The 22,770-nt window shown below is 39.8% G+C and overlaps 1 long non-coding RNA gene across 1 annotated transcript in view; it reads right to left on the minus strand.

The window, feature by feature from the left end:
- The window catches only part of LOC143419919 (uncharacterized), a 31,521-nt gene extending 9,088 nt beyond the window's left edge, over nucleotides 1-22,433 (minus strand). Inside the window, exons 1-2 of the long non-coding RNA XR_013099945.1 lie at nucleotides 22,309-22,433; nucleotides 14,359-14,460 (exon numbers count right to left, since the gene is read on the minus strand). This is a non-coding gene — a long non-coding RNA (uncharacterized LOC143419919). The remainder of the gene's footprint in view (nucleotides 1-14,358; nucleotides 14,461-22,308) is intronic.
- Nucleotides 22,434-22,770: the final 337 nt, after the last annotated feature.

Genomic DNA, 22,770 nt, shown 5'->3' on the forward strand with positions numbered 1-22,770 from the left:
GAGAGATGGTTTAGTTCAGCCTAGTCTGCTATAATGTGCTTTATAAATACAAAAACAAATGGTTGCCTAGGGAGGAGGAAAGATGTAGCATGTATATTTGTGTTGGGTGGGGTGGGTGTAGGTCAAATTGTATCCTCTTGTGCCTTGGGGGGAGACAGGAAAAGCCTGAGTTATAACTCTTCCATCACCTGCCTTCTGCCTCACATGCATTACTCAGGATATAGCGCAAATTGCAGCCGGCATCCATTAGTTCTTTTCAGGGTTAATATTGATGTAGATATCATTCCTATCTGCTGTGTCATTTATTTGAAATACTATGTGCGAGGAGTAGCTCCGGCAGTGAATCAAATCAATTGATAGAGCAGTTAGCCTTGCAGCCCGGGCTGCCTGGGAGCTGCCGAGCGAGCATGAAATATTATGGAGATTGTTCTTTAAAGTGATCTCTTCATCATCATTTGTCTGCAGCCTGGGTGATCCTATCCCCCACTCTGCTGCCTTCCTCTTGGGCACCAGCTGTCATAACTAAATCAGCCGGATAATGCAGTCGTGCGCACAGTTCTACCCCATGCCCCTGCGACACCCGTCTTCATCCCCACCCCTCCTCTCCACTCAAACATCGACTGCCTTCCTTCTCTGCTCCCTTCACCTTCTCTGTGCTGCAGCCACACGTGTCAAAGAGCATCCAGAGAGTCGCTCATCATCTCTACTGATGGCCCTCCTCTCTGGGGCCTGCTTGTTTGTGTCACTTCCTATGTGCAGGTCTGCTAGTTCATGTCACCCTTTGTAGCAGGGGAGGGCACGCCTGCTGTTTTACTTCATGTTTGGCTGCTTGTGACGGGCAAAGAGGTGTAGTACAGAGTTCAGTGACAATCCTCCTGTATGTTATGACAGCCAGTTGAGCTGCCACTCTGAACTATGCCGTAAGTGAATATGACGGAGACCGTTTTTATGGTGCTCTTCACAGTCTGTTGGGATGCGGCTGGATGACTGTTTTTACGGCCCATAAATGGAGTGGCGTGCATATTTTCTGAGTCATTAGGAGGACAGTCAGGAGACATACTCAGAAGGAGATGCACGCCACTTAGGCCAGACTGTTTACCATTGTAAAAACCTCATCACTGAGCCTCTCAGAATGATGTAAACTCTTACTCGGAGAACATTTCCATGTGTCAGTGAGAGATGAGATGAGAGGGCATCTTCAATGAGGATACTGAGAGGATACAAGGCCTTAGAGGAAAAAGCTGCATTATTCAGTGTCAGGACACCCAGAACCTGGAGACGGTCATGCCATCCTGATCAGTGCTTCATAGCCTACTGATATTACAGTCAACAGACAGGTATTGTAACAGTGTCGGCCTTAAACCTTTCCAAGACAATGTTCAGAGGATGCCAAAAATGCAGTTTCCTTAAAACGTCCTTCAATTTCTTATCAAAAAAGAAGCTTGATATTTGTTTTTCTGCTTTAGGAAAATGCTGACATTTCCATTAATGAGATCTGATTGTGGCTGACTGCAAAACAAACACACAATTATGCCATTAACCCAAACATTTAAAAGAGCTAGGATATTCACAGGCCAAACAGTATCAAGTCATACATTTATACCAATTATGTGCTGACAAAATAGGCGTCTATATTGTTGAGACAATGATGTCATACACAAGCCAGTAACATTTATATTTTCTAAACGAGTCACTCTAGGCAGCCTGGCCGAGGCGGTGACATCTGCATGACTGTTAGTCAAAGGAACAATGAGTGCTCTTAGCAGAGAACAGAACCACTATTTGTCACTGTATGCTGATAAAATTCATACAGGGGCATTGTATGGGCCTGAAAATGGATGTTGAATTCATTAATCAAAGCCAGATGGATTATGTGCTCTGTGGGTTATGTTCAATGGCTTACTCTAGGAGATACAGAGGTTTAAAAGGCCACAGTGTGTGCGTACATACACATTCACTTGTGTGTGTCAGTTCCCAATGAGTGATGATGACCACTGGCTCACCATATTGATCAGGAGAAGCCGAGGAGGGCTGTGAGATAGATAGCAATACACAAGCTATAGCATACGCATCTCCCCGTGGCTGGGGTTAGAAAGTTTGTCTTATGCTTGGTGCCCGTGAAAGCTGTAATTTAAGCTTTAGACTTAATAAAAGAAACATTAAAGAAAGTATGCAAGTAAGCTGGAAAACAAGTTACCTAAAAAAACAAACAAAAAAAAAAACCTAAATTAAGGAGGGAAAGGGGGATCAAGCAGGGTGCAAAGAATGCAGAGGTTAATAAATATAAATACCACTGAGACCACCCATCCAAAAAATTTAAGTTATGCACTCAGACCGCTGTAAGATACTGTTAGCATATGCTTTGCAGATGTAACCATCATTGAAGACCTTCATTATACTCGAAAGCGAGTTAGAGAAAAACTGTATAGTTACAGGAATCAGAAGGTGGCTGCCAGCTTCCTGTTCGTTCAAAAGATTTGTGGTCAGTTGTAAAAACTGAGTTCAGTTTTTATAAATTCAAAAGAGCAACTGTAAGTAGTATTTCAGTGTGATACAGGATTGACATATAGTTATATATCTTTAAAAACAAACAAACAAACAAACAAACAAAAACAGTGAATTTCTTCAACTTGGATTTTATCCAACAAAGAATGATCTGGATACATTTATGTACGCTCCATGAGAATATTAAACAACCGCCACGCTGCCACACTAGAATGTGTTAAATTTGTGACTCATATTCCAACACCAGCTGGATGCCATCCCCACCCAGCAGCCCGACGCTGATTGGACAGGTAGATGTAAAGAGCATGTTGCTTCCCTCCGCAATTTTTCCACAGATTCAGCAGAAAGTATTTTATAGCACATTTTTTTGTCTCACCAATCCAAACAATGTGTGTGAGCTCTGTACCGTCACACACATGGCTCGGCCCTGGCTTGGCAAAGTGCATTTCTCTCTCTCTTTCGTCCCGTGGTTATTAATTATATAGATATTGTACTGGCACAGAGCAGAATAGGGCTGCTAGATAGCTTTGGAGGTTCATCTTAAGTCAGACTCTGAAGTTTAATTTCAGCGTTGGACTTTAATATCCCTTTGCGTGGTCCAAGTGGTGCTCTGTTCTTTCTCTGCCGGCAGCAGAGGGACATACAGGGCCCTGGCAGTAGGGGAACAGCCTATGTAGGACAGCCTCTCATGGCTCCCTGGGGGCAGATTTGTGCAAACTACACTACAAATTACACAGTGGGTTGCTGTGCACCCTGAGCCAGTGTAAACAACAACATCGTTTCCTCTCTTATGCTATGAATCAAACTGAACTTATATGACCCAAGACCGAGTCCACACCCATACTTTCTACGTCCTTCAAACCCTTTTAATGACACACCTACGTAGTAGTGTTTAACCCCGAGCTAGCTTCCTCTCTCCTCCCCCTCCCCCTGACTTCATTCATGAAAACTCCTCCTCTGTACGCCCCACTGCTCTCAGCGTGTCACACTCTGCAGCTGTTTCATTTTAGGAACTGGGGACTCCAGAAGTTTGCCTCGCAGCCACCAGTCTGCTCTCAGAGCCAAGTGGAAACCACAGCCAATACTTGTCCGAAGTGCTCTGGCAAAGTTAAATATAGAGCCCCTCAGTTGTTGTAAGAGATTTAATAAATTCCTCCTTCAAAGTTAGCATAATGCTCTCTGGTTTAAAAGACCAAAGTCCTCTTGCTTGTTATTTCCCAGGCCTATTTGTTGATCTCTCATTGCTGGAATATAACATTTCAGTAATGGTCTGCTGCAAACCAGCTGATGTGTTTAATAAACTTTACTGTGTCTCAGTCTGGGAGCTACCTCCCACTTAGTTACAGACGTGGAGGAAAGCACTGGGCCATAGCAGCTGAGAATAATTCATTAACACCATATATAACTAAACACCAATAATCAGTCACAGCTTAATATCCTTATCATTTTTTATAAAACAGGAAAATAAGACGAACCCTGAAACAAACAATTTCCTAACAATAATCACAGTATTATTATCAACAAGCAAACAAACTTTACTGACACCATAACTGATTTAAGCTGTCTTGAAATGCTTTACATATTGCATAAGGATTTTCCACAAAGGGGAACTGTGATAGATCCAAGATGTGTGGTGCAGTTATGAAATGGCTTCCATGCCAAGCCACGTGGTAAACAGGGAAATGCAAAAATCACTATTTTTTTTAACAAACAAGGCAAAACCCTGCAGATAGCACAGCTGTTTTACTGAAAGTGAACATTTATATGTTTAATATTTACATTTAGTTCAACTCACTTTCAACTCACAGTTTGAAGTAACAGTTCATTTGAAGTAACACTGCATTTAAATAAGGTAAAGGAGAAAACAGATACATGTGCCTTTGCCGTACGTTTTCTTAGAACCCAGCAAATGTCATACTGGCTTGTTTTTCATTCCTGCCACATTATTGCTTATGATCCCTGCATATGTGACTCTGCCTGCTTTTCTGTGCATTTGGTACGACTGATTATTTTCTGAAACTCTTCAAAACTGTAACAAGGGAGTGCGTACAGTCGATCTGTATCTTCAGATATCGTTAGTAGGGGGCGGGCTGGCAGAGCCCTTCACCAATATGCGTACCAGCTGCAGGCCTCTGCCTGGCAGTGTGCTCTGCTTCAGACAGAGGGGGCTCTGTGGTGGAGGTCTGTGTCACGCCATCAGAATGTGTGGCAGCGTGCTGTGGGTCCTGAGAAAAAGCGCCTGAAGCTCTGCATTATCAGCTGGGTTGATAACAGCATGGAAACACTGAGGCCAACAGGAAAGACATGCAGGGATCCTTCTCAGACCTGGCCACTGTTCTCTTTTCACTGCCAATAACCCTTGACATGACTGGTGTTTAGAAACTCTCTTGCCAGGCTGTTAGCAAAGAAACTGGCCTGTGAATGCAGGTTAAGGAGACTCTGAGGGAAAATGTGAATGCCTGTGCTAAAAAAAACATTAAGGGATGATGTCATAAAGGCGCATCTTGAGTTCCTGTAAACTTTCATTTATTCGCACAGATATGGAAAAAAAGCACCATTTGTAAGTTGCTTTAAATCTTTTTCCCTTCATATTGTTTTTACTATAGAATGATGAGGTGTAAGGTGAGATTGGGTTTTAGAATCACATTTACACAAAGTTGAAGCAAAGTGTAAAATATAGATTAAAACATAATATAATGGTGTGACAGGCATATTGTTTAAATGCTAGTAACAGTAAAACAACACCAACGAATTCATATATTTTTTTAAAATGTATGAAGATTTAATTCATTATCGGTAAAATTTTGCAAATAGGTTGAAAGTGGCCCAGAAATGGCTCTAAAAGTGTCATACTTGGAATAAAAGAAGAAGAAAATCCCCTTATGGAAGAAAATAATAAGGTTAAATGGCCAAAGGTCAGTAACGTGATGGGATTAAGAAAGTGCATATAGTTCATGAAAGACTGCAACAATTTAAGAATAATGTTTTTCATTTTAAAACTGATAAGAATTTGGGTGTTTTGTAAATTATATAACAAAAGAACAGAAGAGGCAAAGGACAGAAAAAGTTTCCTGATGTTGAATGGCAGTAATGTTTGGTCCCACACGACAAGTTTGCACTCGAAAGTTGAGTGGGAGCAGTCAGCATCATTGATGGTGTGGAGGGGCATTAGTGGATATTTGTGAAGGCACCATTAATGCTGAATGATCTAAGTAGTTTTCTGAGCTTTTCATACTCTCATCAATGTCTTTTGAAGAACTCCCAGGTTATTTCAGCTACACACCTGGGGATTATATAACACCACATTCTCCGTGGCTCCAGAAACAGTTTGGTCTGGCTACAGACCAGACCTGTCCCCCACTGAAACGAACTGGTATATTAGAGGTGGGAAACTATTTTCCCCATGGGGCCACAACTGGAACCTAACATCTACTCTTACAAGTAGTAGTTTATAAAGAGCTAAAATTAATATTGAGCAAAATGGAGTTCATCTCATCTGTGTGGTCCTCCACAACAGTCCCAGGTTCTTATGGGATCCTTTGGAAAAATTAAGCGCCAAGCCCTATTTTAGACAACAGAAAAAATAGCACAAGAGAGCATGAACAGTCAAGATGTAATACTTCTATATCAAGTAAAAATTTTCTTTTATTGTTTTTTTTTACACTTTACAATATTTTTTAGAACAGAGTGCATATTTTTATGTTTTCATTTGTATTTATATTTTTAGTTTTTTTCTCACATAATAAAATAATCTGTGAATTAACAGGATATGCCCACACACCATGTAGAAAAACACCTCCATACCACTGAGCCTTCTTCATGTTGTCTGCACATGATGTTACTTCCATGCATAAACAGGTAGTCAGGGCGGACATGTGAAAATAGGGCTTTAATTAATACCATGTTTAATTTCCCCTATCCCCCTTACCCTGCCACACATCCTCCAGCCACACATTAACTTGGGGAGAAGAGCCGAACAAAACACCCCTCTGCTCATCTCCCCTCCCATCTCTTCCTTCTCAGAGGGGAAGAGTGCAGATGTGAGCAGGGTCAAATAAATAGCCGCGATTCAGCTGCAATTCCACTTTGACATCCACTTAGCCTCAGGTTCCCTCTGCCAGCAGCCACCTGTTGCTCTTCTTTAAACACTGCCTGGTGAGGAGGAAGTTTTCTCATGTGGAACTGAGCCCCCTACCTCCCCCGAATATACTCCCAGGAACTGTAATGGCTTAAATAAAATTGTGTAGGACCTTGGAAGCGTCATTCAGGCCTTTTACATGCTTCAGAATAACCCAGACAGAGGAGCAAAGAAAATGGGGAAAGAAGGGGGTGGGGGTTGGTGAGTAAAGAGAGATACAGAGATTCAGCCATGTGGCCAGATGCTAAGACCATCAGGTCTGTGTGTGAACAGAGCGACAAGAGGGATTTACTGTAGTCTACAGAACTGGATATAAAGTAGCAGGATTCAGACATCTGGTGTGATTTTGCTTGTTTTCTAAGGCAAAGTCAAATATAAGAGAAGAAAAGAATACATGAGTTGTCATTATATTCCACAATAAGCAGCTCTGTGTTTAGCATTTCCACAATAAATCTTTGGAAAAATGGCAGTTATTTTATGTTGTGCTAAAACATTGCAGGAAATTGCACTGCACTGGGTTTAAGGTTTTATAGATCTGGGAAACTATGCATCGGTAGCGTCACGTTATATAAACTGCTCCTTTGATCAAACCTAATTATACACATGCAATTACCAAAGTGAAATTAGCAACATTTAAATGCATCCATTTACTTGATTAAAGTTAGATGATGAGAGTGAGATAAGTGAAGACCAATACTCGAGGAGATGAAAGCAATAGGTCCAGATATTGGGTGTCAGGTGAAGTGCACACAAACTTGGCAAAAGACTGTGACACAAAAAGGAAAAAAAAAAAAACACAGGTAAATAAATGAAGAGCGATGACCGTGTCACATCCTACCCGTCGAGCTCGACTGGGTGTCGTGTAAAGCTTAAAGCTTCGCCCCAGAGTGTCGTGTGCTCCCACATGGGTCCTGCCACAGATGCACAGGGCCTCTGGTTACAATACTGAGAAATCCTGCCTGCTCAGACCCAGCTCTATTACTTAGGCCGGAACAAAGATTCAAGGGTAAGTGCCTACCTGAAGTAAATGTAGAAGCGGCCAGATTTACGGAGCTCAAATGTGTCAAAGAGGATCTCTCTTATGTATGATGCATTGCTGATAAAGCTAATTATGATCCTTTTAACAGCGCTACTACTGCTGTGGCTTTGTCAACCTGGAGAACAGGTATGTTACCAAGTGTCCTCATGTTAACTAGTACCACGAAGGAACAGGTGCCAAGCAGGGAGAAAGCAGTCAGAGACAGGTCTACCGTGTTACTGAGCCGAGCTAAGTCTGTCCAGCCTCCTCTGGATGTATGACTGAAATACTGCTACTACTAGCTGGGGAATAGGAAAGCATCTGTCACCCCTTTTAAATCCCCAAAGAAAAGTAAACCAGGTCCAGAGTTTCATTGGTAGTACTCACACAACAGATGTCTTAAAGCAGTCCCAGGACATTCAAGCATTTAGGAAAGCACCTCTGTCTTAGCAATAATTAGCCTAAATGGATCTCTTTCTCCATTTCCCTCCTTGTCTCCTTGCCTCAGTCTCTTTTCAGGCACTGATATGAATAATGATCCAGGGGGTTAACAGCAGGTCACACGGAGCTCCATGTCTGCCACGTTATTCATTTGGTGCAATGAGAAATTGATCACATTATTGTGTTAAGAGGGACCTGATTCGTTATAATCAGCCCAGTATTGGCAGGACTGGCCCGCGGGCCCTACTATTACATTAGGAATGCTCAGGCAGCCATAGGTCAGCACCACTCAGACCATTTTACAACTTCACATCACCTCCTTGACCTTTTAATGACCACTGACAGAGACAAAAGAAAAGCAATATATGACAGACCAATATTAGCTGCTGGTTAAACTCCATGCATCTTCAGGGTAGAAGGAGATTTGCTAAAGGGGCACAGGGACGGTTGTGTCCCCCACAATTATTTAAGTGTGTTTTCAGGCAACTAAACACTGTGCATGCGTGTGCAAGACTGCCCTACACGCAACACTCGTAGGCCATGACCTAAAAGCTATATTTCTGTCAAAAAGATTGACATTTATTGGGGAGGTCATGACAAAATTAGCAGAAAGTCAATCATTCAACTATTTAAAAAATGTACAATTTTGAGTAGTGGGTGCTTTAAAACAGTTTCTTTGACTGTTTGCTCCATTTTCCAAATGAATGAAAAACTGTGTAAACGACCAGGTGCACTAACCCATTTCCCCCCGAGGTTACATCATGCCAGCTCATTAATCAAATGAGTCAGCTGCTCTGTTTGCACTGGGTCAGAATGTATTGGTTAGTGCTTGTTGATTTAACCATAACACCTCAGCACATAGAAAAGGCCTTGGATCTAAGTTTAATCTTCAACAAGACTTCATGATGTTTTATTTCATCAACAGCCACCAATCAGTTTATCATCTAGTGTGCTTCACTCAAAGCTGGTATGTGTGTAACTTTAATATTGTTAGTAGGTTATTACACAGGTTGCTCCCTGCACCTTGCTAAATAGTGGTTTTACAACATGTCAGCGAGCTTGTGAAGTTAAACTTGCCCTTGCAGGGAGGGCAAATAAAGCGTAATCAGAATGGACACACTGCATTTACATTAACAGTCTGATTTTGATTTTGATGGAAGACATTTGCCAGTCTGTTAATGTTGGCACATCTTTAAGCCTTGCAAAGTGAGAAAACCATCAGGATAAACATTTATGTCAAGCCTACCAATAATAGCTGTTTAAATAATGACCTTTTATTTTTATTGATGAAGTAACTCTTTTATGAGCAAACCTAAATGACCAAGCTTTTACCTGTCTACAGCTTCAGTAACATTTAAACTAATTGCCTTTGCTTAGGTAAATATTAGATCTGTGCAAGAATAATGAATCCAGGGCCTAAAAACATTGTGGAATTAGACCTCGTTGGTAATAGCTTAAGGGCCATTTACAAAACTTGGGAGATGGCTTCTTTTTTTCCTTTTTTTTTCTTAATGCAAGCACCACGTCACAATGCAGATTTTGTTTTAAGTGCTTAATTTCTTGTCCTAGCTGTGATCATTTTCTTTAGTGGAGCCATTTTTTGAATGTAATTAGCATTTAAATCAAATAACACCACCGTCGCCTGAGCAAAATATTTCAGTATGCTTTCCACCTCTGGAAAACACTTCTTACTCTCCCTGATGCACGCTTTCATCCCCCAACTCCCCCCAGATTGCTACGGCTGTTTACAGTGAAAAACATCTGCATTGAAATTATTCCACTTCCTGAGGCTTGAATAAAATAAAGTCTCTACAAAACAACAACAGGAAGAGGGCCATTTTTACAATAGCTGTGTTTAAACACGTGCACGAATTTGGTGACGGCTGTGAGCACATACTGTGTCGGCTGTGTCGGGCTGATGCAAAATAGCACCCTATTTACACATTAGCAGAAGATGAAAATATCTGTCTGCTGATTTTTTTTGTTTAGTTTTCACCGTAAACTGGCGAAAATAATTTACATTTTCATCTGTCAGTTTTCTCGCTTTTAGGCACACTAAGCTATAGAGATTTTTTTTTTAAATCTGTAGCATTCCATTTTTTAAGTGAAGTCGTTAAAGTTAGACAGTTTTGATCATTAAAAAAACATCGATTTAAAAAAAAAAAAATTGTAAAATTTGCACTTCATAAAAATTGCCTAACATTCTGCACAACTGAAAATTGCCCACTTAGGATTTAAAACTTAAAATGCAGCATACAAATTTGACAACATTTCTTCTTTTTGTTCTTCCTCTAATTTCTGGATCAATTTAACCCCAAGACATTCGGCTTCAAATAGGAAAGAGAAAAAGCTGCAATTTCTGGTTTAAACAATCCTTGTCACTCTCCATGCTGCTCAAAACTTGTTTAAAAATGTCTCAGCGTCACCCTGAAATGTTTACACAAGGAGTTGTGCATGCAGAATTAATCTTACGGGCTTACAATTAAGACATTGAAGAATTTCCCTCAACATGAGATGAGGCTGGCAACCTCGTTCTCTCCCCTAACAGTAGCCTTGAGAAAGTGTGTGTACATAAACCTCCTGTGGTTACTCAAATGTTGTAAACTGTATAACTAAAGCTTAGGCCTCATTCATAAGCTGTTTACCTTGTCGATAAATCACGGCGTCCCTCGAGCGACAAGTAGTGACAGGACGCTGAAGAGAAGAAGGATGGATTTGAATTGTTAAACCTGAGCCAAAGTAAACCTGAACGGATAGAAGTCAGTTAACTCTGAAGGTTTTTGTGTTTGGGTTGTATTAGCTGTAACTAGGGAAATGGATACTTTAAGTCAGAGACAACAAACAATATTTATCTGTTCAAATAATTACATTAAAAAGCCTGTTATGTGTTGGAGCACAGGAGAAAACAGAGTGCTGGCCAAAACAACACAGGTGTAGATTTAAGTCATTCAAAAAGTTTGTGAGCCCTCATCAGTATTAAACTGTTAGTCAGAGAAAAATTTTAAAGTTGTATTTTAAGACAAGTCACATTAAAAAGTGTTACAATTTGCTCAAAATTATTGACAAAAATAAGTAATTAAACAAATTATAATAGTAATTAAATTGTTTTTTCCCAGTTGAATTTTTGGTCAGTAACTGGTTACAAAAAAAAGAAGAAAATTCATACACAAAACACACATTAAACTAAATGAAAAACCCAAAATAAACAGTTAAAAATTAAAAAAAAAAAGTGACACACAAAAGAGAAACAAAAAAGAATGAATAGAAAAAAATACACATAACTTTAATGTAACCCTTTACATGGAACTTTCGGTGACTACATACTGACTGCTTCATCAATAATCTATAATCTTGGTAATCTAACCTTTTATCTGGCAATGAACCATATTTGGTAACTTTAGTGGACAAAAAACAGCCTCAATTTTGTTTTATACACACTTTTTGGGAAAAAAAAATTCACTGTAGCACATTTATGGTATCTTTATGGCCCTGGACTTTTAAGGGGAAAAAATTGGACAAATACAAAAAAGTCCTGTAATACAAGAATAGCACTAGAGTTAAAATTGACAATTTTCTAGTATTTTCATGAGTGCCCTATAAAGGGCTGAAGTACAAATGTAACTAGTAACTTTCTAAAGCTGTCAAAGTATTGAAAGAAAAGTGCAATGCTTCTGCACAAATATTGAAAAGTATGCATAAAATACACTAAAATGGGATTTAATTGTCCTGAATTGTAATTGTACTGAAACACATTACTTGAATAAATACTCTCTACAATACCAGTAAATATAGCAAAAGCAGATTAATAATTAATCTCAACTTCAAATTTGACATCATTGCGTAAAGAAGATTCATTCAGTACTTATTCAAGGGAACACACATTCACAGGCTTACTTACTCATCATATTGAGCTGTACAAATGCCGTTTCTGTTGTCCCACCACTTTGTTTCACTGCATTACACTTGAATGCTCTCACTGTTAATCAAAGCACCTTCTCGTGGCTGTTTACGCTACAGCTTTTTATTCCAGCATCACTGCTGTGTTGCTCACACACTAATGGCTCTGTTGTTGCTTACTGCATCTCAGCTTGTCGCTTTTGTGTTGCCCAACACAAACAGTGTCATGTTGTTATTTATTTATTTATTTTTTTACCATTACTGCAACTTAGAAAGTGCTTTCAGTCAGATAGTGTGGAGCTGAAACAACAGGTTACGTGAGCTGTTTACAAGCTGCTGAAAGGGCCTAACAGGTTCTTCATAGGGGGAACTTTTCTTGCTAAGTGAGACAACAGATTACACTTTGGCACATTTCTCGAGAGACTGCAGCCTGCTCCGCACCACAGCGCCACATTCCTCATATCTGTGAGTAAGTGTTCACTTGATACCCTCTTCAAAAGGGTAGCACGGCAGACCTGCACCACATATTCATGTCTTTACATAGAAATCTACCTTGAGCTACAGTATATCTTCTGCTACATTTGCCAGGAGACAGTATGTATTGTGTACTGCTGAATTAAGTGTATATTAAACTGTCAGTAACATAACTACGCCCACGTCCAGTTATTGACGCACAACAGTATCATATCTCTTTGTATCCTTACACTGTGTCTCAGTTACAACTCCAAGGAGAAGCACATGCTGTGACAGAAGCCAACACGGTCACGACACTGAACCTCTTAGCTACAGACAGTGTCAAGGGTCAATTTGTTTCTCTGAGGGTTTCCTCAGTCACCTTCAGTACCTCCACCTAGGATCGATGATGCTTGACTCACTCTGAAAGTCAGTCAGTAAGCAGTGTGAAAGCAACTAGCAAACAACAGTTTTGTAAAAAGAAAAGCCTCATTACAGGATACAAAAAGTCTAATCATCAATATTTCAGTAGCAGGTATCACTTCTTAAAGCTGTTTTTTTGTGTGTGTTCAAAACAGATCTCACTTCAGGTTGTTCTTCTTACTTTGAGAGTAAATACTGACTAGGATTACTGTATTCCAATAATTTAGCCCATATAAATAAAATTATTTGCATTTTGTTGTATTATTTCATCTTCTGTACTTCAGCAGTACTTTCAAATGCTGTATCCTCTATCCAAGCATCTCTAGAGTATCAGTAAAACCTCTGAATAATATATTTAATATTATTTAAATATATAATATTTTAATATTATTTCAGTTTAAAACATTTTCCATGTACTTATATGATTATTACCTTTTATTTGTCTTTTTCAAACAAAACACATGCAATACCTATATTTGTCTGTTATTGTGTAAATACTTACGCTATTGTGTACTTCACACACATGGAGAAATGCCAAACTGCCTTTCATTGTTCTTGTAACAGTGACAATAAAAAGCTATTCTATTCTATTCTATTCTATTCTATTCTATTATAGTTATAATATCTTCTATGGGACCAAATCTCATGCAACTGGGAGCAAAGGACACTGTTTTTTTTTTTTTTTTTTACTGGATGTGAACTTAATTTTAATAAATGTTATAACTTACAGCAAATTACCCCAAATACCACTTAGCTATGAGTTGTGGACCACTGGGGGTCCCCAGACCCTACTTTAAGAACAATTGTCATAAAAATCTGTATGCAAATAAATATAAGATAACTAACCTATACTGTGTCAGTTAATCTAGAGACCAAGTTAACACAGAGGATGAAACGCAGCCCATGGTAGCAGTTATTAATATGGCATGTGAAAACAATTTACTACTTCCTGTAGTAAATAGTGTCGTTGTATTGTTTTTCTCATAATACATGTTATTTAAGAAAAAATGTAGCCCAAGTTCAACAGTAAATTACAGTATGAGAGAAAAAAATCCAGTGAGCTATATAATACATATGAAACGTAAATATTATTACATCTTTTCTATTTCCTTTTCCAACTGTGTAAACAAAACCATCAGAAATAACAGAAGTTTGTCTTTCATCTAATTTTAATGCTTTACCTAAAATAAAGGACACCTCTTGATTACTTGCAAGTAAATTGAATATGTATTTATCCTTCAGGTAAGCAAAGCAGGGTCATATTAATCCCTTGGTATATCTGAAATAATGATGTTAATTGAGCTGTTTCACAACTCTTCACAAAGCGTACTGCTAGTAGAAATGTATGGCCATGTATTATTCTTGCAATGAATATCTCCTTTTGGAAATCTGCCCCCCAGACTTCAGAAATTAACAACTGAAACCTCAGTGCAGCAGGCCTGCCGCTGTGTGTGTTTTACACCAGCAATAATGCAGTTTTTACCTGGTAAGGTCACCCTGTAGTCCACTTTGAGTCTGGCAGAGTCGAGAAAGAAGATATCCAGTCCAATTTACGATGGGCCAGCCCAGTAAACCTGGAGTCAGTCTGCAAGTGAAGGGTGGAATAAAAGAGTTTCTCAGGTTTAGAAGGCCCAGCTGAAAGCACTAGAGCCCTTTCCCACTGAGAACTGTACCTCTCTAAATTACACTGACACTGCTCAATTAATCCAGGAGAATTGTTTCAACTATACAACACCCAGCTGGTTCATTTGCTATGAAGGTTTCTCCCCACAAAGAGCACAATTTAAGTTTGGAGGTCACAGTTCAGGATATGAAAGAATATTTTAGGAACAAATAAATATTTAAAATAAACACTTCATTTTAACTATGGATAAACAAGTTGAATTACAGTCAGTGTTTATCTCTAAATACCTGTTATTGCAAATTATAGGATTATAGGAATTACTTAACAAGCAAAAGTGCTTACAAACACTCTTTCATTATGCATGATATCACTGAGAAAGTATGTAAGTGGAAACGACTAGTTTTACATTTTTGGTCATGGAACTCTATGGCGGCACATGGCCCCTTTGTCTGAGTGGGATTATCAGGAGCGAGCGCTCACAAAAGGAAATGCTTGTGGAGCTACAGTAACAGAAGGATAAAATCAGCCGTGTGATGATTGGGGTGACACATTTGTTTGGCTGTAATGAAAATAAGCCCATTGATGGTGCATTCAGTCATAGGCCTGAACCCCCCCGACTCCACATCCTGTCTCTTTATCCTTCATACAAGTGGCAGACAGATAGCGGCTCGGGGGATATTGCCGCAGCCACTGGGTGTTTGTGTGTGTGCAGAGCTGTCAACCTGTCACTTTGAATATACCGCTGATGTGTATGACAGAGTTGTCTGTGCTGCTTTCCACAAGCTGATCAGTTTATGTAAATCTGAAGACTTTAAGCACATTAAACACTACACAGAAGACACGCTTTAAGAACAAGTTAATGCAGTGCTCTTCTTTGAAACTTTGCTTGTTGCTGTAGGTAAATTTCAAAAGCTGAAACTAACAAAATAAAATGAGCAATTCCATAGAGAATACACATACAGATTAATACATTTAGTGTTTGGTTTTGTGCTTTTCTTTTAATAGTGTTTGCTGATCTAACCGCAAATCCTCCAAAATATCAGACAGTCCAACTTATTTAAGTTCAGCTTTATTTACTCTAAATGAGCTACAATTTAATTCATAGCTGTTTTAGTATGAGGTTAAATGAATCACAGCACAGAAAACACACCCATGGAAAATAGTAGGTAGCACTCTGGCACAACTCTAACATGTGAGACATTGCAATTAAGTAAAAGTATAAATGACACAGCCAAGTAGAGGTTTTGGGCCTTCTCGCCATCTATATCACCACCTTCTTTTTAAGCCATGGCAGAGGCCTACAGTGCAGATAAAACGTAAGGCGAGATGGTAAATCCAAGGCCCCCTTGAAGTGTTTGATCTCCGGATAGCGTCTGTGAGTCACCCCTCTGTGTGTGTTTCAGACACTGGGAGTAAGAGCACACATATACAACACATATCTCCACCAGGAACCTGCCCTCAGTGTACCACAGAAGCAACTGGATGACTTCAGACTCACTGTATCTAAATCTACACTGCACCACCAAAGCCCAGGGCTCAGACATGCCACACACAGGATTCAAATCTATGTCCCACATGCACATGTTCACACTGCCAAATGCAGCTGTTGTGTACAGACTACTGAAGTGGCTCAGAGAACATGATAAAGAAAGCAGCAGGCATTTATCTGCAGTCCTTGATCTGGTCTGGTGCTCTTTGAGGAACAAATCTCTGCTTTTTGCATTGCTCATCCATATTGGAACTTTACATCTCTTCCACTTATTCAAGAACACATAAATTGCGGCAGAATAAATGTTGTGTAAAACTTCAAAAGAAACTTTAATAGAAACTTTGTTTTGTTTCAGATTTTTAAACATTTTTTAAACAGTTTTTATAAAGAAAACATTTTGTCCATCCAGCCATCCATCTCCTGCTGCTTATCTCTTGTTAGGCTTCGCCTAACAAGAGAAGCCCACATCTCCCTCTCCCCAGCCACCTCCTCCAGCTCATATGGGGAAACACCACCATGTCCCAAGGCCAGCTGAGAGATGTAATCTCTCCAGCATATCCTTGGTCTACCCTGGGGCTTGCTCCTGGTAGGACATACCCAGAATCACACACACACACACACACACACACACACACACACACACACACACACACACACACACACACACACACACACACACACACACACACACAAAACTGATCATTCATCCCATGGCCTAGAGTGCCCTAGTGCCTCGTGCACTTGAAAATCCTTATGGTCAAACAAGGTGTTTGTTATAAACTAACTGTGATTGGCACAGAGGTCCAATAAGAGAACAACACTGGGGTTTAGATCAGGCAGACTCTTCCTCCTGATCACACCATGCCAGATTTTACTGTCTTTGCCAACATGAGTGTTGAATTCTCACAGTCGGTGAAGCGATGTCCACTTGTGGCATCCTCCAGCACCTGGTGACTGAAAGAAGGTTGGGTACTCTAAAATGTCCTTTAGGACATAAGTGCAAAAGTCGGTCAGGGCCTGCTCTCTGACCCAAAAGCACAAGGAAACAACCACTGGGGAAAACCCCAATGTACAGGCAGCAAACAGAGTTGATACAGATTGGAAGAGAGACTAGTACCTCTGTAGGAAACTGGTTCCATGACCCAAGCCATGCGTTGAGTTTGCCAAACTATAGCTAGCTGGTATCTCTAAGTCTCATGGACTAGCTCAGGTTTTTTCCAAATCAGATAGATCAGGGCTTGGCAACTCCAGGCATCAAGGGCCCTGTAGGTTTTAGATGGGTCCTTGATCCAACACAGCTGATTCAAATGGCTAAATTACCTCAACAGCATATCTTGTATTTCCCCAGAGCCTGTAATGAACTAATCATTTGATTCAGGTGCTTTGACCCAGGGTGACATATAAAACCTGCAGGACACCGACCCTCGAGGCTTGGAGTTGCCCACCCCTGAGATATGATGGATCCTTTTCATGTTATAGGAGGTAGTTTTCAAAAACTGGGCATCAGACTGTCCATCTCCACTCTTTACTGCCACCTGAAACACATTTCACCCCACTGCTACAGCACCTTCTGCAGGTTGTGAGCCCACAACAGGGGTTGTCATCTTCTCTTCTGGCTGAATCCAACTGGGCCACAAGGGCTAAGACCCAGCCACCAGATCCTCTCCCTTAAGCTCCCTCCCCTGTCCTTATTCCAGGGTGTGCCCCAGTAACCCTGTGGTGGCAGGATATAGTAGTCTCTTGGTCATTTCTTCATTGGAACTTTGTGAATCGTTCTTCATCTGACCCCTTACCCAGAATCAAATTGCTTTAGGAGGAACCTATCAGGGACCAAATCTATCAATACCCTAGTCCCTAAGATCACTGGGCGACACACAACTCTTCACCACAGCAACATGGAAATTCAGGGACAGGAGAAAAATTGGTATTTTCTGTCTACACAGGGGCTTTTAGTCTAGATTCTAAATAAATAGCAAATTAGTAGCAATTTGCTACAGAACTTTTTTGATTTACTACCAGATAAATTCTGGCGAAACTGAAGGTTGACTTTCCTTTCTAAAACAATGACCAGTGCTCACGGTAAAGAAAACGCCAGTGTTACCCAAGAGACTGACACCAAGAGATTGTCGTTTGCATTCTGCCTCCTAGCCAGATTACCATGAAGGTGAGCTTTTTCTGATGTTAACCTAGTGTAGTGTGCCTAAACAAGACCAATTAAGTAAAATTATTAGTAAGGTGGCAGATCAGATAGAAAGACTAATGCTTAAATATAAAAAAGTGCATAAGCACTGTTTTTTCTGATTGATATGATTGCTGTTTAATTAATATTCAGATTTAATAACAAACAATCAAAAACGTAACATTGGAGCAAAATTATACACTTTAAACCAAAGAATTATATAGTTAGCATTAGCATGAATCACTATCACAGCAAAAGAAAAGAACAGCATTTTTAGAAACTCCGAAGATGTAAAAACTTGGCATCAGAACTGAAATTAAAATAAAAGTATTATTAAACAATTTCAGCTGTTCACAGCTTTTCTGTTCACAAGCATTTCAAAACCACAGCCCTCACTTCTCCACCCCCAAAATGTCTGGGAGCGCTCTGACATCGTGTTGGTGGTATTAGGTGTTACACAGGGGTCCATTTCCCTCTCAGTTGTCTGAGTGGAACACACCCGCTGTGGCAAGGCTCCCCCTCGACTCCATGTGTGACAGTAATTTTACACAGCCGGGGACCTTGGTCCCGGAGGTGGGCCATTAAAGTTCAGGTGAGGTTAATTACAGAGAATTGTTAAGCCTGCTGCTGTGCGCTGGGCGGGTGGGAGGGATTTGACGCCTCCAACGCTGATTTCTGTGAGACACGGTTCTACCGGCTCCACGGGTGTTCAGCAGCCGATTTACACACAACACCTACAAAGCGCCAATCATTCACTGAAACAGCTCGAAATTAAAGCCCACAACACAGCCACATGAAAATACTACAGCTTGTTATTACACTCGACGTATAAATTACCACACACGCCATGCAATTCCCCACATGAAATACACAGAAATTGAATGTAACTACCTCTACATAAACAGCCAAATTTAGGAAAATTATTTTGCATAGAGAATGCAGTCTTTAATTTCGACCAAGAGGTTCTATTAAACCCGAAACAAGCCAAAAACAGGAGCACGAAAAAAGCAAGAAAAGAGCCTCTCGAAGATGCAGTCTGCTCTGTTTGAGTAAGGACGAGATTATATTGGATTAAAAGGGATTTTTGCAATGCAAATGAATGCACCTCAAATCAATAAGGCCTGTTCTACTCAATATACAAACTAATTAAGAGGTAATACAATCAAACCTGAATAAAATAGATTGTGCGGCTTTCTCAGAAAGAAATCCAATCAAACCTTTTTATGTGAAAAGATAAAATCTAAAGCGATCTTTCTTTGTACAAATAATGACCTCGGCTTTGTGTCCATTTAATAAGGAAAACTTGTCTTAAGAGGTTACGCTCAATGTGCATATTCTAATCAATATGAATTACATAGGGTTTTATCTATGTTATCTGCTCCAGACTGCTAAGCTAATTAATGTTTTATCGAGTGTTTTAACTCAATTATTTCGCAAAGTCAAAGGGGTTCAACACAATTTTCTATGAGCGGCCAGAACATTTTCTGTGGAGAGGAAGTAGTTGAGTTCTGCAGCCTTTGAAGGAGACACAACTACTATGAAGCATGCTTTAACTTAAAAAAGTAGTCAGTTCAAATATATATGAATTTACAAAAGAACTTCAGGTGCAAGTGGCTTTTGGCAAAGCATTTATTTGTTTGTTGAGCACCATTCCTCTCTGACACTTTGACATACATTTTGTGTTGGATTTTCCGGGTATCGTTGCTAAAGTTTGGATGACCCCCCCCTCCTCTTGCGCTTCATTCCAGCTGATTGCTCATTTTCTAATGTTAATGGTGCTAGGCTGGGGCTAGGGTTTCTCCCCTGTCAGCTGGCTACTGGGGCTGTGGGACGGATCTAATGGGCTCTGACAGAAGGGAACTGATCTCATTCAAAGGGGATTTGATATGTGGCATGAATGTGGTGACCCTCAATGGACATATTAATGACCGTTATCATTCACAGACTTTGTGCCATTCATAAAGCCCCTTTCTATTGGATGCGGTGCTGCGCCAAATGCCATGACTTATGGATGAGCTAGCCATATATTGTTTTCACTGCCTTTTAGGTAACATGTCAAAGTGACTCAGAGCTTTGCTCCGGTGGCTGTGGCTGGCCGAACGGTTTGAGCAGCATAGGGCAGTAAATAATAACGTGGTGGGTGTTGTTTACAATTCAATTACAACCACATGCAGGCAGAGAAAAAGACAAAAGTCTGAAGTCACAGGAGACATTAGTGTGGAGTCACAATGTCAATATTTAGCTTCACCTCAACTGCTATTTATGACTGAGGTGTTTCTTCAAGCATGCAAAGTATTGTTTGTGCTCATTTCTTATTTTCACTGCCTCCAACCCAAAGTATGAAAAGTAGAAAAATAGAGAAACCAAAGGAAGGTTTTCTACAATAACCACTAATATTGATACACGTTTGCTTGCCAAAATGACCAGAAGAGGGGAAAAAGCCACTTAAGGAAAATTTGCAGCTTATGATATAAATGATGATAAACATAAAAGATTAATTATATACACCAAGGTACTCATATCCTCCCAGCCAACCAAGACCATAATATCATGAGAAACATGGACCAAAGGAAGAGAAAAAAAGGTTACAATCAACATGTGGACGCTTTTGAATAAACAAGTCTTAAAAAGGCAGAGAGCTGCTGGTGCACAAAATGGAGCAGCCACAATTAAATGTCTCCGGCAGGATGCTCATCAGAGTGTGGTTTTCCAAAAAATCCTAAACAAATCTAGAATGTCTATAAATGGGAGCGCCAGGCTGAGAAAAGTCATATTCATCCATATAAGCATCTGGTGAAAAATGAAGATGACAGATTTCTCAGGGCAACCACTGTAGAAATATGTGGATGAGGGGCTGCAACTTGAGCTATTCTTCCTGGTACCTGGTTAAGATATCCGTCATGAACCCATGTAAACATCAAAAGAACAACAAATACATAATCCAAGGCTTATATGTTCAAGCATGCGGTATTAATCAACAATCAACGAAAAAATATCCATCAGCTGTCATGTGGATATTTTTTAATGCATTTCTGTCTTTTCTTTTTTTACATAATGAAAGCAAAATTAAAGTATGCCATGAAAATGTGTGTGTTCTGAAAAAGTAAAGCATACCATACAAGTGGTTACTATTACAAATTTATCATTAACCCCTAATTTTAGGGTTACTATGATTAATTATAAGCATATTCCAAGTGTTCTCTTTCCCCCTATTTTCCCTGCATGCTCTATTAGCAGAGCTGAGGTGCAGCAGCAGCAGCAGCTTGGGAGGCGCGGGGAAGTGTTTCTTTCTTGACAGCTGCACAGGAAGTCACATCCCTCCACACGTCGAGGTGTCACCAGCATTTTTTTAACATTTCCAATTTTAATCTCAGATTCCTGCCATGTATCAACTTCAAAATAAAGTTCCACTCCTGCATTCCCCTCTGACTCCTAATAACAATCTGCCGTATGGAGATGCCACAAAGATGCCAGGTTGCACTCAAGTCCTTTGTTCTGCTCCTTTTTTCCCCCCCACTGTTCTCAAAGGTTCATGAAACAAGATCCGTTTGAAGTATGTTTCAAAGCAAGATGCAATGTTCAAAAATGATTCAAAGCACATGATTTTAAACACACGACTGGGTTAAATGTACCATTTAATTACATGTTTACTATTAGGAATGGATTAAATATGGTTGATAGAGTAATAATAGTACTCTAATTAGCATCTGGCAGTGATGGAAAATATCAAGCGAGGTATTTTATTAACTTCTTATAGTATTTCTATGTATTGTAACTCTATTAGATTTAGATATATATTAATAAGTTACTGTGAATTTATCATAGATTAAATTATAGAGCTACAAAATTAAAATTTTACTTAGATATTTTGAAAAAACTTTGATAACAACCCCAAAAATACATGCTAAATAAAATAAATAAAATAATAAAATATTGTGATAAGTTACATGTAATGAGTGCTTTTATTTTCATCACTTTTAGGGGTAAATAAGTTACTTTACTTTTTATCAAATTTCTGAGAAAAAGTGCATCTAAAGTGCAACTGTGTTGCATGTTTTCTCACAGAACTTTCACTGACAAACAAAATTAAATATCATAAAGCAGCAAAACCTTCGCCAACAAAGCGTTTGTCACTCCAGACCTGAGGCAGCAGGACATTTTCGCCTGACTTCTTCCACAGCCTGGAAAATCCTCCCCACATTACGACTATTGTGAGAGCTACTTTGCTTTCACAGTCCAAAGATCAAAACAGCAGCCATGTTTTCAAGGAACAAATGTCTTACCAGCTGGGCTGGTGTGAACACAGATATAATGCTGACAGGAAGCCGAGGCAGTCACTTGTAGAGCCAATTATGGGCAGAGCTGTGGGGGCAGGTTTACAAACACTGCTTTTCTTGTGTCGCGCTACTCTGAGGTATATGATTAACTTCCTCACCAAAAGTATCCAGGCAGCGCAGAGTCTGCCCTCTTTGTAGGTGGCAAAGCTGGTGAGTCGTGGCACAGCACAGCCACCACTAGACTACCAAGAAAAACAACAAAAAGGAGGCAGCGCTCGAAAGCGTTAATTTTGTTGTTTTTATTACTAACTGTACATCCACGTGCT

Source organism: Maylandia zebra, linkage group LG1 (assembly GCF_041146795.1).
Source record: "Maylandia zebra isolate NMK-2024a linkage group LG1, Mzebra_GT3a, whole genome shotgun sequence".
NCBI classification, from domain to species: Eukaryota; Metazoa; Chordata; class Actinopteri; order Cichliformes; family Cichlidae; genus Maylandia; species Maylandia zebra.